A 14,760-nucleotide genomic window follows, 5' to 3' on the forward strand; every position below is an offset into this window, starting at 1 on the left:
GCCACAGAGCACAAAATGTTTTCCCTTAAACATGATTGAAAGTGTTTACCTTGTGGAGTTTATATAAACACTCCTGTGAACAAGGCAGGAACACGATCAGGAGTAACCTTACGATGTTCTGAGCATTGATAACAGCCCAGGATGTGTCCCTGACTGCATTGCAGGCTGCAACCCTAGGGCCACACTGGGGTCACCCAAGGCAGTCCCACCTCCGTGTCGAGCCCTTCCCCCTGCAGCCACAGCTCTCTCTGGCTGGAGACGGGAGTGAAGCACCAACATTCTGGTGACTCTTTTCCAAACCATCATAACTAAATCCCCACTCCAGAACTCTGGTGACAGCAATGCTGCGACAACCTACTTGTGAAGAGAAGGAGCCGCCATTCAGAGTGGACCTGGGCCATGGCTTGCTCTGCTGGTATCAGGGGACCCAGCACAAACCCTTAGGTAGGTAATAAAAGTCCTACCAGTCTTACCTATTTTTTTTTAACATTTATTTATTTGAGAAGAGAGAGAGAGCATGAGCAGGGGGAGGAGCAAAGGGCAAGGGTGAAGCAGACTCCCCGCTGAGCAGGGGCCTGACTCAGGGCTTGATCCCAGGATTTCAGGATCATGACCTGAGCCAAAGGCAGATGCTCAACAGACTGAGCCACCCGGCACCTCAAGTCTTACCTTCCCTTGACGCAGCAGTTCCACTCTAGGGATTGGCTTGAAGCAGTGAACCAAAGGCAGAAGCAGCCCTGGCCCAAAACTATTCACTGTGCGCACACGACAGAACCTGGCGTGCTCAGTATCAGGGAACTGGTTAGCTGAGCGCAGCCCAGCCACGGAGCTTGATCATTATGCAGATTGCGTAGAACCGTGAACATACTGATTAAATTAAATGAAGCAAGCAAAGCTCAAATTGTAGAAATTCAACGCCTGCCATTCTGAAAAAGACAAATAGATGGGCAGAGACAAGTAAATGAACCAAAACGAACATAATTTTTGTGTCAAGGTAGTAGGACTTTGAGTTTTCCTTTTTATTCTTTTTAAGCTTTCATTTATTTTGTTTATTTGTCTTCATAGCAATGCAAGGGTCTCCTTTAAACACCACCGATCCTTCACTTGGAGCACGGGTCTCACCAAGTAAGTGGCTTTAAGGTTGTTATTCACTATAGAAATAAATACGGAGAAGCATAAATTCTTCCCTAGACAGTGTTTTAAAAGGTGATTGGGGCGCTTGGGTGGCTCAGTCAGTTAAGTTCTGCCTTCAGCTCAGCTGATGATCTCAGGGTCCTGGGATTGAGCCCCACGTCAGGCTCACTGCTCAGCGGGGAACCTGCTTCTCCCTCTGCTCCCCGCTCATGCTCTCTCTCCCTTTCTCTGTCCCTAGCTCTCTCTCTCTCTCTCAAATAAATAAATAAAATCTTTAAAAATAAATAAATAAATAAGAGGTGATTCATACCATGTTTCCAAAGCCTTTCTGGGTCCCCAGAAGACACAGTCACTTTGAACTAAATGGTGACTGATAGACATAATAGATTAGCTTTAGGTCAAATCCATGTGGTGGTAGAATCCATGTGCTCTCCATATGGTACATTCAGGTCCATTCTATGGGATTCTGAACACACATTTTCTTTCCTTTTTTTTTTTTTTTCTAAAGCAGCCTCCACGCCTAGCATAGAGCTCAGTTTGGGGCTTGAACTCACAACCCTTGGGATTATGACCACAGCAGAGATCAAGAGTCAGATGTTCAACTGACTGAGCCACTCAGGTGCCCCTGAATGTACATTTTCTACAGGAAAATGCAGTCTGTCTCATGGCAGTCCCCAAACACATAGAAAAGCAGACACTACCTCCATCGGAGAGGTGGGAGTGTGGTCCTCGGGCCCCTGGTGCAGATTACCACGAAGAGAGGATGCAGAGGCCACAGACAGCAGGAGGAAGACAGATGCAAAGACATCCACCCTCTCCAGTTTACCTAGTATTATTCTGGAAGTCTGGCTAACTCAGTAAGGCAGGCACCAGAAATAGAATGTGATTATTAGAAAAGAGGAGGCAACATGACCATTACATAATGAGACAATGTGATCAGCTCCAGGGAACATCCAAGTAGCAACCGAAAACTAAAAGGGAAGAAAGGAGAAGAACAAAGTGACCCCGCTAAAAAAAAAATCAACAGGTGTATTTTCTGTACCAGCAGCACCCGATTAGAAGTTATCAAGCAGCCCTTTCTACAGTAGTGGGGAAAAAAGACACTAAAGTATTTAAATAAGCTTAGTGGCAGACAGGCATGATCTGGATAAAGAAAATTAGAAATTTAGGTTTCTCAAAACGCACATGGCAGAGTTAATAACGTGCATGACAGATGTGCTAGGTGCTCATACCTGAAGGAACGGCCACAGATCCGCTGGCAGGGAGGAGGGAAACCTGAGCCCCGGGAAGGCCCCTGCTAGCCTCTGTGGGACAGCCCCCACAAGGATGGCCATTGCGAGACGGTGGAAACATCACCCGGTCACTGCTCTGTTGTTCCCAGCAATAGCCTGGACCTAAGTCTCCCCGCACAGGGCCCTGGGGAGATAAAGGCAGGGGCTCAGGGAGTGCGTCTGAGCAGCCGCTCACAAGATCGAGCAGATGCACGGCACATGTCGTAAAATGGAAAAACCAGTGGCACGATGGCATGAATACTACAATGACATTTCTGTAAAAACAATGAGTGGAGATAGAGGTGAGTTTCCAAACTACTAGAAAATATTGACAAGTGTACCATATTACTTTGCTGGGATGCCAAAACACAGAGCCACGAATGGAGTGGCTTCAACAAAAATGCACTGCTTCTCGGCTCCGGAGGCTAGAAGCCCGAGGTGAAGGTGGGGGCAGGCTTGGTTCTCTCTGAGGCTGTGGGGGAGACTGTTCCAGGCCTCTCTCCTTGGGCCCCATCTTCTCCCTGTGTGTATGCCTCTGCCTTCAAATTTCCCCTTTCTTATATGGAGTCAGTCGTAGTGGATTAAAGCCACCCCCAATGACCTCAATTAAATGTTATCTCTGTGAAGACCCATCTCTAAGGTCACATTGTGAGGTTCTAGGGGCTAGGACTGCAACCTGTGAATTTGGGGAGGGACACAATTCAACCCATAAACATATAGGCCAACTGTTAACAGTTGCCCTGGGCAACAGGATGGGATAGGGGTGGGACAGAGGTCTTTTACGTCATGGAAACTGGCACCATTTGATTTGTGTGGTGGGGGAGGGGGGGAGGGAATCTAGGACCTCGTTCAAAACACTCCAGCTCAAGGGCTACCTGAGGGAGGAGATAATGCTAAGTGAAATAAGTCAAGCAGAGAAAGACAATTATCATATGGTTTCTCTCATCTATGGAACATAAGAACTAGGAAGATCAGTAGGAGAAGAAAGGGATAAAGAAAGGGGGGTAATCAGAAGGGGGAATGAAGCATGAGAGACTATGGACTATGAGAAACAAACTGAGGGCTTCAGAGGGGAGGGGGGTGGGAGTAAGGAGGGCACATATTGCATGGTGCACTGGGTGTTATACGCAACTAATGAATCATCGAACTTTACATCAAAAACCAGGGATGTACTGTATGGTGACTAACATAATATAATAAAAAATCATTAAAAAAAAAAAAAAAGAGCTACCTGAGGAGTGGGGGCTGCACTCAGCAAAGGACCAGGTGGGGAGGGGGGTCTCTTCCTAACCTTCCAGATACAGAAGCCAGGTGGGAGCTGCAGCCCTGCTTGGCTGGGGCTCCTGGGCCGCCCAGAAGGTAAGGTAGCTGGAGCAGAACAGCCTCTAGTCTCCCATGGGCATCTCAGAGAGACTTCTGGAAATAATCTTCCTAAGGGTCTGATACCAGAACTGTTCTGGGAGAAGCAGACTCCCCCCTCCTCCTGGCACTTGGCATCTGTTCGTGGGGGCCGTCCTGACCTCGGCCACCAAGAGGAAGGACAGCTAAGGGCACACCAGGTCAACCTCCAGTCCTCTAGGGGCAGCCCCCCAACCAAAGAAGCGGGTTGTGGGGGCGGGGCTCGGACAGGGCCGGTTCAGGGGTTGTCAGAGGAAGAGAAGGGCAGAGTGCCCGGCAGAGCTTGGTCCTTGGCTCGTGACCTCCGCCCCCGGACCTGGGCTGCCTCTGGGGCCACGTGGAGGAGCCGCCAGGGCAGCGGGAGGGGACGCGGAGATGTACCAGGGGTCCGGGGCCGCCGCGTCTACGCGGGCGGGGAGAGGCGGAAGGTGGGCGCCGGGTGGGGCCCCTTCTCGGCACCGGCCCCCCCCCCGCCCACGGTCCCTGGGCTAGGACCCCGCCTGGCTGCAGGCGCCCGGCCCCTCCGGAGCCGCCCCCACGCCGCAGACGCCGGCCTGCCCGGGGCACACTAGGGAACGCGGGGCGCGGGGGCGCGGGGACGCGGGGAAGCGGCAACTCGGGGCGCGGTGGGGGTGACCGCCCGGCCGGCCGCCCCGCAAGCGCTGTGGCCTCGCGGGAGGCCCACGTGGGGAGCGGCCCGGCGCCGCAGTTTTGCGGAGCCCCGCAGCGGGTGCGGCCGGAGCTGGGCGGGGACCGCCGTCGGCCCGTGGGCTGCGGGACTAGGCTCCGGGGCCGGGCCTGCGCCTGTCGCGCTCAGAGCGGGGCCCCTCGGGGCACAGGGCCCCGACTTACCCCCGTCCCCACCCAGGCCCCAGGGCAGTGACCTGCGGCCGGGCATCCCTGGCCTCGGAGGAGGCAGGACGAGCAGCGTGCAGGGGGCAGGTCGGAGGAGCGGCGGAAGAGCAAAGCAGAGGAAAATCAGCGAGGGGAGGCGCTTTATACACATTTGGGGCTGTTACCCCTCAGCTTGGGCTTCAGGACCCCGATGCCAGCCCCCCCCCCCATCATTGCTCACCACCTCAAATGAGATTGCAAAGGGATTTAGCTTCCAGATGGGCTCTAGTTCTAAATGTGAAAGGTAAAGCCATAAACTTTTGGAAGAACTCATGGGAGAATACTTTCATCCGGGGAAGGCAAAGATTTCTTAAACAGAACAGAAGAGGCACTGACTATACAGGACAAGAAAGATGCATTGGGTGGACTACATTAACATTTACAATTTCTCTTCATCAAATGACCCCATTGAGACAGTAAAAGACAAGCCGTAGAGTGGAGGAACAGCATGGATATCCCACAGAGGATTCATATCCAGAACCTATAATGAATCTCTAAATTTACAAGAAAAGGCAGAAATTCCAAGGGAAAAAGCCAGCCGAGGACTTGGACAAGCACTGCACAAAGGAGGCCACCCACATGGCAAGGAGCGCTGCGCCGGGCACCTCCTCACGGGTCAGCAGGGAGAGGCGAGTAGCAGCTGCCATGTGCCCTCTCTACTCTCACCAGACTCACTAACACAGAGAGGATGGGAAAGAGGAACGCCTGCCAAGCCCGCGGAGCAAACGTGATTTATGTACGAATAACGGTGAAAATTGGTGCACTGGCTTCGGAGAATAGGCGGGGTCTCCTAGGCTGAACAAATGCTCACAGCCCAGCAATCCCACCCTCCGGTCCATATACATAGATTCAGGGAAAAAAGGTATTTATTCCATCACTTGGTTTTTAAACTTCATACTATGGTTTTGAAATCTATTCGTGTTGACATACAGAGATCCGGAGTATTCGCTTTAACAGGTGCCCGTGATTCCTTCGTGAGAGTAGTTCACAGTGGCTCATGCAGGTTCCTGTTGCTGGACATTGAGGTTGCTTTCAGTTACTTGCTATTACCAACAGTGCTGCTGCAGTAAACACTCCCGGAAAAGTGACCTGCAACACAGGTACGGAGTTTCTCCAAGGCTGATCCCCAGAAGGGAAAGTGCTGGCTGGTGGAGTACGCACATTTTCAACTAGGCTAACATTGCCAAATTGGTCCTTTAGGTGGTCGTACTACTTCGTATGCCTGCAAGCAGTCTACGACAGTTTGCATTTCCTTGTACCTCCTGGCGCTGACCGCCTTGGTGTGTTTTGCCATGTGGTGGGTATGGAATGGTCTCCTTGCTCGGTTTTCATTTGCATGTCTCGAATGGTGAATTTGGGCTTCACCTCTCCTGTCTACTGGCCATCCAGAATTTTCCTTCTGGGAATGCCTGTTCATAGCCTTTGCCCATTTTTCTATTGCGTTGTCTTTCTCTTGTTGATTTGTGGAAGTTCTTTGTACCTTCTGGAGCAAATCCTCCATCAAATATGGCAGATACACTCTACATGGTGCAAAATCTTCTCCTGGTCAGTGGTTTGGCAATGCTTTGTTATGATTTGCTTGCCCTACAGAAGTTTTAAATGTGGATGCTGCCCAATCCATCAGTTTTTTCCTTTATGAGCTTTTCCACTAAGAACTCCTGTTCCCTGAGATTGTACACGAAATTCTCCTATTTTTTTTCTAGTAGTTTTGTAATTCCTAATATTTGCGTGGTTAATCCTTCAATCCAATTGGCATTTACTTCGGGGTATGTTGATAGGTAGGAATCCAGTTACATTTTTTCCACATGGAAAACCAGTTGTTCCGGTGCCATTGTTTTGTCATCTCTCTCCCCGCAGAGGCGTGATGTAATGGCAGCCATATGTCACGTTCCCAAGTGTGTTTGAGCCTGTTTCTGGACTCTCTTCTCTTCCATTGAGCTATTTCTCTGTCCTTCCACCAACACACACTGTTCTCATTATTGTCCCTCGCTAACAGATCTTGAACTCAGGTGGCATAAATCCCCTTCATCCTATTTTCCCCAGAAATACCTTAGCTGTTCTAAGATCTTTACTCTTCCACAGGAATTTTAGAATCTGGTTCTTCTTTTTGGATTTTTAGCAGAATTCAGTTGAATGACATAGCTGATCTTGACTTAATTTAGAAAACAATTAAATTCTCTTCAGAAAGATGTTTTCTAGTCCAGGACAGATCCAGGTTTTTTAGGGGTCTAAGTCTTGACATACGGATGGGGGGCTCTCTTTAAGAAAGACTATACTCAATAGTATAAAGTTACTACACAAAATATACTCAAAGAATGCAAAGTAGAGATGAAAGTGAAGATTTATTTAGAGTGGGAAAAAATAATAAATACTACCCATATGACAAAACCCAGAAAAAATATGATCACATAATATTTATATATAATATGTAATGTAAAATAAAATTATACATGTATGTGTGACATATCTTTTTCTGTTTTTCATGTTTGTGATATTTGCAATTTACTTTCTCGTCCTAAATAATATTTGCTTTCATCCCTAACTCTGTGGTCATAATTGAGTATACTCTTTAAAGAGGCCGCCCCAACCATGTAACAAACCTCTCCAAGTTTCTATAGGCATGGTGGTGGGCAGAATGATGCCTCCCCCACACACCCCAAGATGTCCACATCCTAATCCCTGGAACCTGTGAATATGTTACCTCACATGGCAAAAGGGACTGTGCAGATGTGATTAAGAGAAAGGTTTTGAACTGGGGGGAGATTATCCTGGATTATCCAGGTGGGTCCTAACTGTAACTATACGAGAGAGGCAGGAGGGTCGAAGTAGGAGGGAGTGAGCTGTGAAGATGGAGGCAGAGGTCAGAGAGAAGGAGAGAGATTTGAAGAGGCTCTGCTGCTAGCTTTGAAGATGGTGGGTGGGGCCCTGAGCCAAGAGATACAGGTGGCCTCTGGAAGCTGAAAAAAGCAAGGAAACTGATTTCCCCCTGGAGCCTCCAGAGGGAACACGGCACCGTGGACACTTTGGTGTTGGCCTCTCCCCTCCAGAACTGTAAGGGGATAAGTGAAGCCGTCAGGCCTGTGGTCACTTGCAACAGCAGCCGCAGCAAATGATACAGCCTCACGTCCACATCTACATCAGGACATTTCTGGGCTCACACTCGACGTAAGCCCGGCAGCTGGCTTTCCCCTCTTTTTCCCAGCTAGCAACAGATCCGGAAGGTCTTTCACACACACACACACACACACACACACACACGCACCCGCAGAGGCGGTGATGCTTACTGACATTCCTCCCGCTCCCCATAAGTCCCAGCCCCTGCCGGTAGGGGGGGGCATATGCCCGGTATGGCTAATGGGCTGTGGGCAGGAGCGGCTGGGCTGGCTCTGATTCAGACAGGAGGGAGAGGGGAGGAGCAGTCTGGTTTAGTGGCAAGGCCGAAGACTCCCGCTTGCAGCACGCCTTCCCCAGCGGGCGTCCGCGGAGGGAGCTACAGAGCCGCGGGGGAGGACAGGGACGTTAGTTGCTGCTCCACCATCCATCCCTCTCTTACTTCTCAGTAACAAAGCCCTGATTTCCAGCTGGGCAAATTGCTTACTCTCCCTTGCCACTAGAGGGTCTAGTGTCTGGGTTGTGAGTCTGAGCTGTGTGTCTGAGGCGGCTCCGGCGGGTTTGACTCTGGCGGGGGAGAGCTCTCTTTGTCTTCCTGCACCTCCTGGGTTCTTGGAACTGATTCGGAGAAGCAGGCGTTTGACAGTCCAGAAGATTCTCTTTATCCATCAGTTGGCTTAATTGAGGTGGTGGGGGCGGACCCTCTCGTCAGCATTCCCAGTGCTTCCCTTGTCTCAGAACCCTCCACCCCTACCCCTACCCCCACCGCCACCCGGCTCGCCCTAATGCAGGTGGGCTTGAATGCTGGTTCTGCTCATGCTCAATTACTCCATTACATTAGCAGTGGGAGAGGGGCGGGTGGAGATTCTGGGGGCTCAGGGGTCTGGGCATGTGAATGCAAGGGCACACAATAACATGTGAACCCCAACACAGCTCCTCTCTGGGCCATGCAGAGAATTCATAGGCCCTTTCTGCTGCCCTGTTTCCGTTCCACCCGCTGTCAGTCCATGCTGTTCTGATGAAAATTCTTTGGTAGCAGCCCACAGAAACCCTCTCAAACTGGCTCCAAACTTAGCATCTCTTACCTGGGGGCAGGTTAGGCGGCAAGTGTCAGGATTCTAGAAGGCATTCAGGGATGCAAGTTCCTGGGTGCCTGTGTGGTCTCGCACACCGCTGTATATCCCTGCCTCTCTCCATCACTCACTCCCCTTCCATCGGGCTCCCTTGCTTTTGTAAAGCCTGGCAACGCCTCCCTGCTCCCATAACCATCCACGTGACCGGAGGTCAGCCAAGAGGGCGCTTATCTATCAATTGATTAAGAACACACCATGTGCCAGACCCTGTGTTAGGCTCAGCAGCCATGCTGATAAAAAGAGGAGGTTGGCTCTGTTCTTGTTGAAGAAGGCACTGGGGGCAGGCAGTTTACAGTTTAATGGGATCTGGGCAGCCCTAGAATGGGAATCACAGAGAACTAGAATATCTGCATAAAAAATCCCTGGCTCAGAGGGAACTCATTACCCACCATCACACGATTAGATGGGAAAGCAGAAATCAGCTGATAGGAAAATAACCACTGTCCCCTTATTAATAAAATGAGCATTCTTTGTGCCATTTAAAAATAAATATGGCAAGTGACAGGAGTGAAGCTGCAGTAAGATCTCTGAAATTCTGCCCCTTTGAGGAAGCAACAAAAAGCTGGCGAAAACCATCAGAGTCAACTCCTTGGAAGTCTGGAAATGAACCAAAGATTTGCAAGAACTCAGGAAGTTCTCATCAAAAAGAGCAGCTGCGGGGCGCCTGGGTGGTTCAGTGGTTAAGCGTCTGCCTTCGGCTTAGGGCGTGATCCTGGCATTCTGGGATCGAGCCCCACATCAGGCTCCTCCACTGGAAGCCTGCTTCTTCCTCTCCCACTCCCCCTGCTTGTGTTCCCTCTCTCGCTGGCTGTCTCTCTCCCTGTCAAATAAATAAATAAAATCTTAAAAAAAAAAGAAAAAAAAAGAGCAGCTGCATCTTGGTAAGAACAGCAGACTCTGCGGTGTCTTAACTTACTCTGCTCCCATCCCCTGCTCCCAGCCCAGCAGCGGCCTGGAAACGACTGAAACAGCCAATGGCCAGACCACATGTGAAAATAGAACGCTGACCCACACCGGCAGCAGCGTGCCCCGGACGCTAACCTCTGCGGACCACACTCAACCCGGGACGCCAGCCGGCTGGAAGTTGGCCTTGCAGGCAGCCAGACTGCCCACTCCAGGAACAATCCAGGGAGCTGAACCGTTACTTCTGTAACCGTGTGCCGTGCATGGCCAGGGCTGAACGCTCGACACCTTCCCTCAGTTTGACCCCACTTCGAGCTTAGGACCAACCAGACAGAGCCAAACATACTAACCAATCACATGGGACGCCCCGCTTCTACTTGGCTGCCTCCGGCTTTCCCAGCCCGCAGGCTCCCATCCGGGCACACCTGGAACCTTCCGTTTCTCCCACTCCTCTGCCTGCCTGAGAGTCTCTGCTCAAACGTAACGGAGGGCGGCTGACTCCCTTGCCAGAGTAAGGTCTGAGAAAACAGCCTTTGCTTGTCTCATTTGGTGGGTCTTTGTTGATTTCTATGAAAATAACAGCCCACATTGCCGGCAGGGAGAAGAGCAGCCTGCTTCGTAAGGAATTGTCGTTATTTGACCTGTTCGGTAACTCCTTGAAAGACCAGCTGGAAAGTTTCATCTCTATTTTGCCTGACGTGGACCTCGTCCGGTGCCGAAGCAGTGTGGAAAATATGTCCAGGCGTATTTTGGCTGTTGCTTCCAGAAGCATAGATAACAGTGGGAGCAAACGACTGTGTAACCAAACAGCTTTATTCTTTTTATTCGAAGGTGGCATTGGAGACCAATGTCTGGGTGCTAAGCCTGCTGGTTGCCACGGGGTGTTGCTTCCTTTAGGCCCTGGCAGCTGACAGAAGAACAAATGCATGTGTTTATACCAGCCTGTCACACAGCTCACCTGTAACAGGCATCCAATCTATAGCTGTCTCCATTAGTAGCCACCCGAATTGATACTAGACTGAGCATGAGCTCACGGTGCTGCGTGGTCTACCACCGCGTGGATAATCCCAGCTCCTTCCTCTTGCTTCTGTGCAAACTCCCGTTTCATCAGGGAGAATCGGCCACCCACTGACTTTCTTGTTGGTTTCCAGAATCCATGTGCCTGTGTGTGTCATCCCTTCGCCTCCAGTCTCATGCCCGAAGCGACTCAGGTCAGCACCTCATCCCCACCTACGTCAGCGAGGCCATAGTTAGATCCTCTTGCACAGTGCGCATTCCCTGCTGGCGTCTCACAGCGGCCCCAGTGAGAACACCTCTAGGACAGCAGTGATTTGTGATCAACAGGCATCCCGCAATCTTGCTAGAAACACTTACTCATTCCAGACTCTTTTTGTCAATTCTTTGGGATTTTTACATGGACAATCATATTTTAAAGATATCAATCCTTTTTTTTTTTTTTGAGAGGAGGGGGAAGCCAGAGGGAGAGAGAGAATCTTAAGTAGACTCCACACCTACAGCAGAGCCTGATGCAGGGCTCGATCTCATGACCCTGAGATCACAACCTGAGCCAAAATCAAGAGTTGGATACTTAACAGACTGAGCCACCCAGGCTGAGCCCCTAAAGATATATATTTTTATATTATATGATTATATAACTATATATTGTATGTTATAGTATTATAATATGTAATTATATAATTTTATATTATATATTATAGTTTTATATAATATAATATATTGTATTAATACAATGTAGTATTATGTATTTTATAATTATACCCTATATATATTAGTTATATATATGTAAAATAAGGCAAAAATCTTATATATTTACCCACATCATTACTGTTTCCGACGTTCTTCATTTCTTTGTGTTGGTCCATACATCCAATCCATCTGGGATAATTGTCCTTCTTCCTTTAACATTTCTTGTAGCATAGGTGTGCTGGTGATAAAGTATTTCAATTTTTCTGTATCTGAAAATGTGTCTATTTTGCCTTCCGAATTTTGGTATTTTCTCTGGGCACTAAATTCTAGGTCGACAGTATTTTTGTTCAGTACGTTAATGATGTTGTCCCTCTGTCTTCTCCCTTGCATTGTTTCTGATGAGAAATTTGCCTTCATCCCTGTCTTTCTCTGTGTGTAATATCTTTTTTCCTCTGGCCACTTTTAAGATTTTCTCTCTATCACTTGTTTGGATTATGTTTCTTGTAATTGGAGTTTGTGGAGATGCATGGATCCGTGGATTTATAATTAAATCTGGAAACATTTATGTTATTATTTCTTCAGATAGTTCTTCTGTTTCCCGGTCTGTCCTCCTTGGACTCTAATTACACGTGTATTAGGTTGCCTAAAGTTGGTCCCACAGCACACCGATGCTCACTTTTTAAAAAATTCTCTTGGGGGCGCCTGGGTAGTGCAGTCGTTAAAGCGTCTGCCTTCGGCTCAGGGCGTGATCCCGGCGTTCCGGGATCGAGTCCCACATCGGGCTCCTCTGCTGGGAGCCTGCTTCTTCCTCTCTCACTCGCCTGCTCTGTTCCCTCTCTCGCTGGCTGTCTCTCTGTCACATAAATAAATAAAATCTAAAAAAAAAAAAAATTCTCTTTTCTGGGGTGCCTGGCTGGTGAAGTTGGTTTAGCGTCTGACTCTTGGTTTCAGCACTTGGGTAGTGATCTCAGGGTCGTGGGATCAAGCCCCGCATCGGGCTCTGCACTCAGCACAGAGTCTGCCTGAGAATCTTTCCCTCTCCTTCTGCCCCTGCCTCCCCTGCACACTCTCTCAAATAAATAAGTCTTACAAAAATTAAAAAAAAATTCTCTTTTCTCTCTGTTTCATCTTGAATAGTTTCTATTACGTCTGCAAGTTCATTCATCTTTTATTCTGCAATGTCAAACTGCCATGAATCCCAACCAGTATATTTTCCATCTCCCACATTGTGATTTACATCTGTAAAAGTTTGATTTGTGTCTTTTTTTTTTTTTAAGTAGGCTCCACATCCAGTGTGGAGCCCAATGTGGGGCTTGAACTCACAACCCTCAGATCAAGACCTGAGCTGAGATCAAGGGTTGGATGCTTAACTGACTGAGCCACCCAGGCGCCCCATGGATTTGTGTCTTTTATATCTTCCATGTCACTACTTTACTTTTTGAACATATGGAATCGGTTACATATTAGTCTGCATTCAATAGTATGTGGAAAACACATAGTGATTTAAACAAGAGACGTTTAGCATAAAGAGGTGTTAGATTCAGATAAAAGAATGATTATAAAATATAAAAAGGCTCTGTATGGTGCTCTAGGACTAAGGGAGAGGGCCCAAGGAGAAGTCTCCCCAAGGCTGGGGTTTGGACCTTATTGGAGAGGTGGTAGGTGTAGCCCACTGGAGAGCAGAGAAGTTTACTGGTTCATCCTGGCCAGAGCTGGTCTGTAACCACCGGGCTAGCAGGAACCCATCCTCCAGACTTCAGGCTGGGAACAGGCCATCAGCCAATGCTCAGGCACATGGGCATGGGGAGGGGGTGGGGGCCTGTGCAGGTAGGTGGAGGTGAGCCATAGCTGAGGGCTAGGTACACAGGTGAGCAGAAGCAAGTGGGGGCTGGGGCGGGCAGGGGCCCGGCGTGTGTGGCGTCTGTGTCAGAACGGTCATAGGAAGGTTGTCACCAGGTCAAACCTCAGGACTACTGAGGATCCGTGTGTTCTGGGCACACACGCTGGGGGGAGATCACTACCACACGTTCTCACACTCACCCCACTGACCCATCATGCAGGAGCCGGACACAGTAGGAGAGCCCTTCCGCTTGAAATGTCCCTCCAGGGTGCTCCGCTGTGAAAGCTTGTCACTGTGCTCACTGCCAGGGAAAGGCTTAAAGGAATTCACCCCATTCCACAGGGGGAGTTAGGAAATGAGAGGGGATAAATTGATTACTGGCACCAGTTATAATAAATTTCTAAATATTCTGGGGGTGAATCTAACATCTGTGTCAGCTCTCCATTAGTTTGAATTGATTAGTGTTTGTCCTCATCATGGCTCACATTTTCTTGTTTCTCTGTGCACCTGGTAGTTTTTGCTCGGCTGGATAACTGTATTCCTATCAATGTCCTTGACCGTCATTCTGGGATGCAGTGACGTCACTTGGAGACAGTGTGATTCTTTGGGGTCTTGTTTTGAAGATTGGTTGGTTGGACCAGAACAGTGCTCAGTTTAGGGCTAATTATTTCCACTACTGAGCAAAACCCTCTTTGTCGGCTCTGCTGTGTCTCACGAGTCGAGGCTTTCCAGTCTGCCTGGTGGGAACAGGCACGACTCCCAGGTCGAAGTGAGCTCTGGGCTCTGTCCACTCTTCTGGCTGTTTCCACTGCAGGTAGTTTCCTCACACACGTGTGCTGAGCGCTGCTTTGCTGAGGTCTCTCCCTCTGCCCCTCTCCCCACTCCAGATCTCTGGAGCTGTCTCAGTGCAGCGCCCTCCTCTCCAGTGCTGTGTCCTGAGAACACCAGCCGCCGTGGTCTCCCCGGACCCTCGGCCCCATCTCATTGCCTCAGGGAGTCTGCCAGGCTCTGCTTCAGTCTCTCTTCCTGGGCCGCAGCTCAGAAGCTCTCGAGGCAGAGAGCTGGGGCAGTCGTAGGGTGAAGGTGAGCTCCTTTCTACCCACCTCCTGGAGCTCACTGTTCTGCGTACTAGTGTGCTGTGTCTTGGAAAGTATTCTTTCATAGATTTTGTCTGCTTTTATTTGTTATTTCTGCTGTTGTTCCAATTGTGTAAATTGGGTCCTTATTACTACTTGTTGGCTGGGATCAGAAGTGTTTTGAGATGCTCAGCAAACATCCAAGTGGAAATATTGAGAAGATGTTAGACACGCTTATTTGGAGCTCAGGGAAGAAGTCCAGACTGGAAGAATACATTTGGAAGTCTCCCACA

The sequence above is a fragment of the Ursus maritimus genome, unplaced genomic scaffold (genome assembly GCF_017311325.1).
Source record: "Ursus maritimus isolate PB19 unplaced genomic scaffold, ASM1731132v1 scaffold_1, whole genome shotgun sequence".
Classification (NCBI taxonomy): domain Eukaryota; kingdom Metazoa; phylum Chordata; class Mammalia; order Carnivora; family Ursidae; genus Ursus; species Ursus maritimus.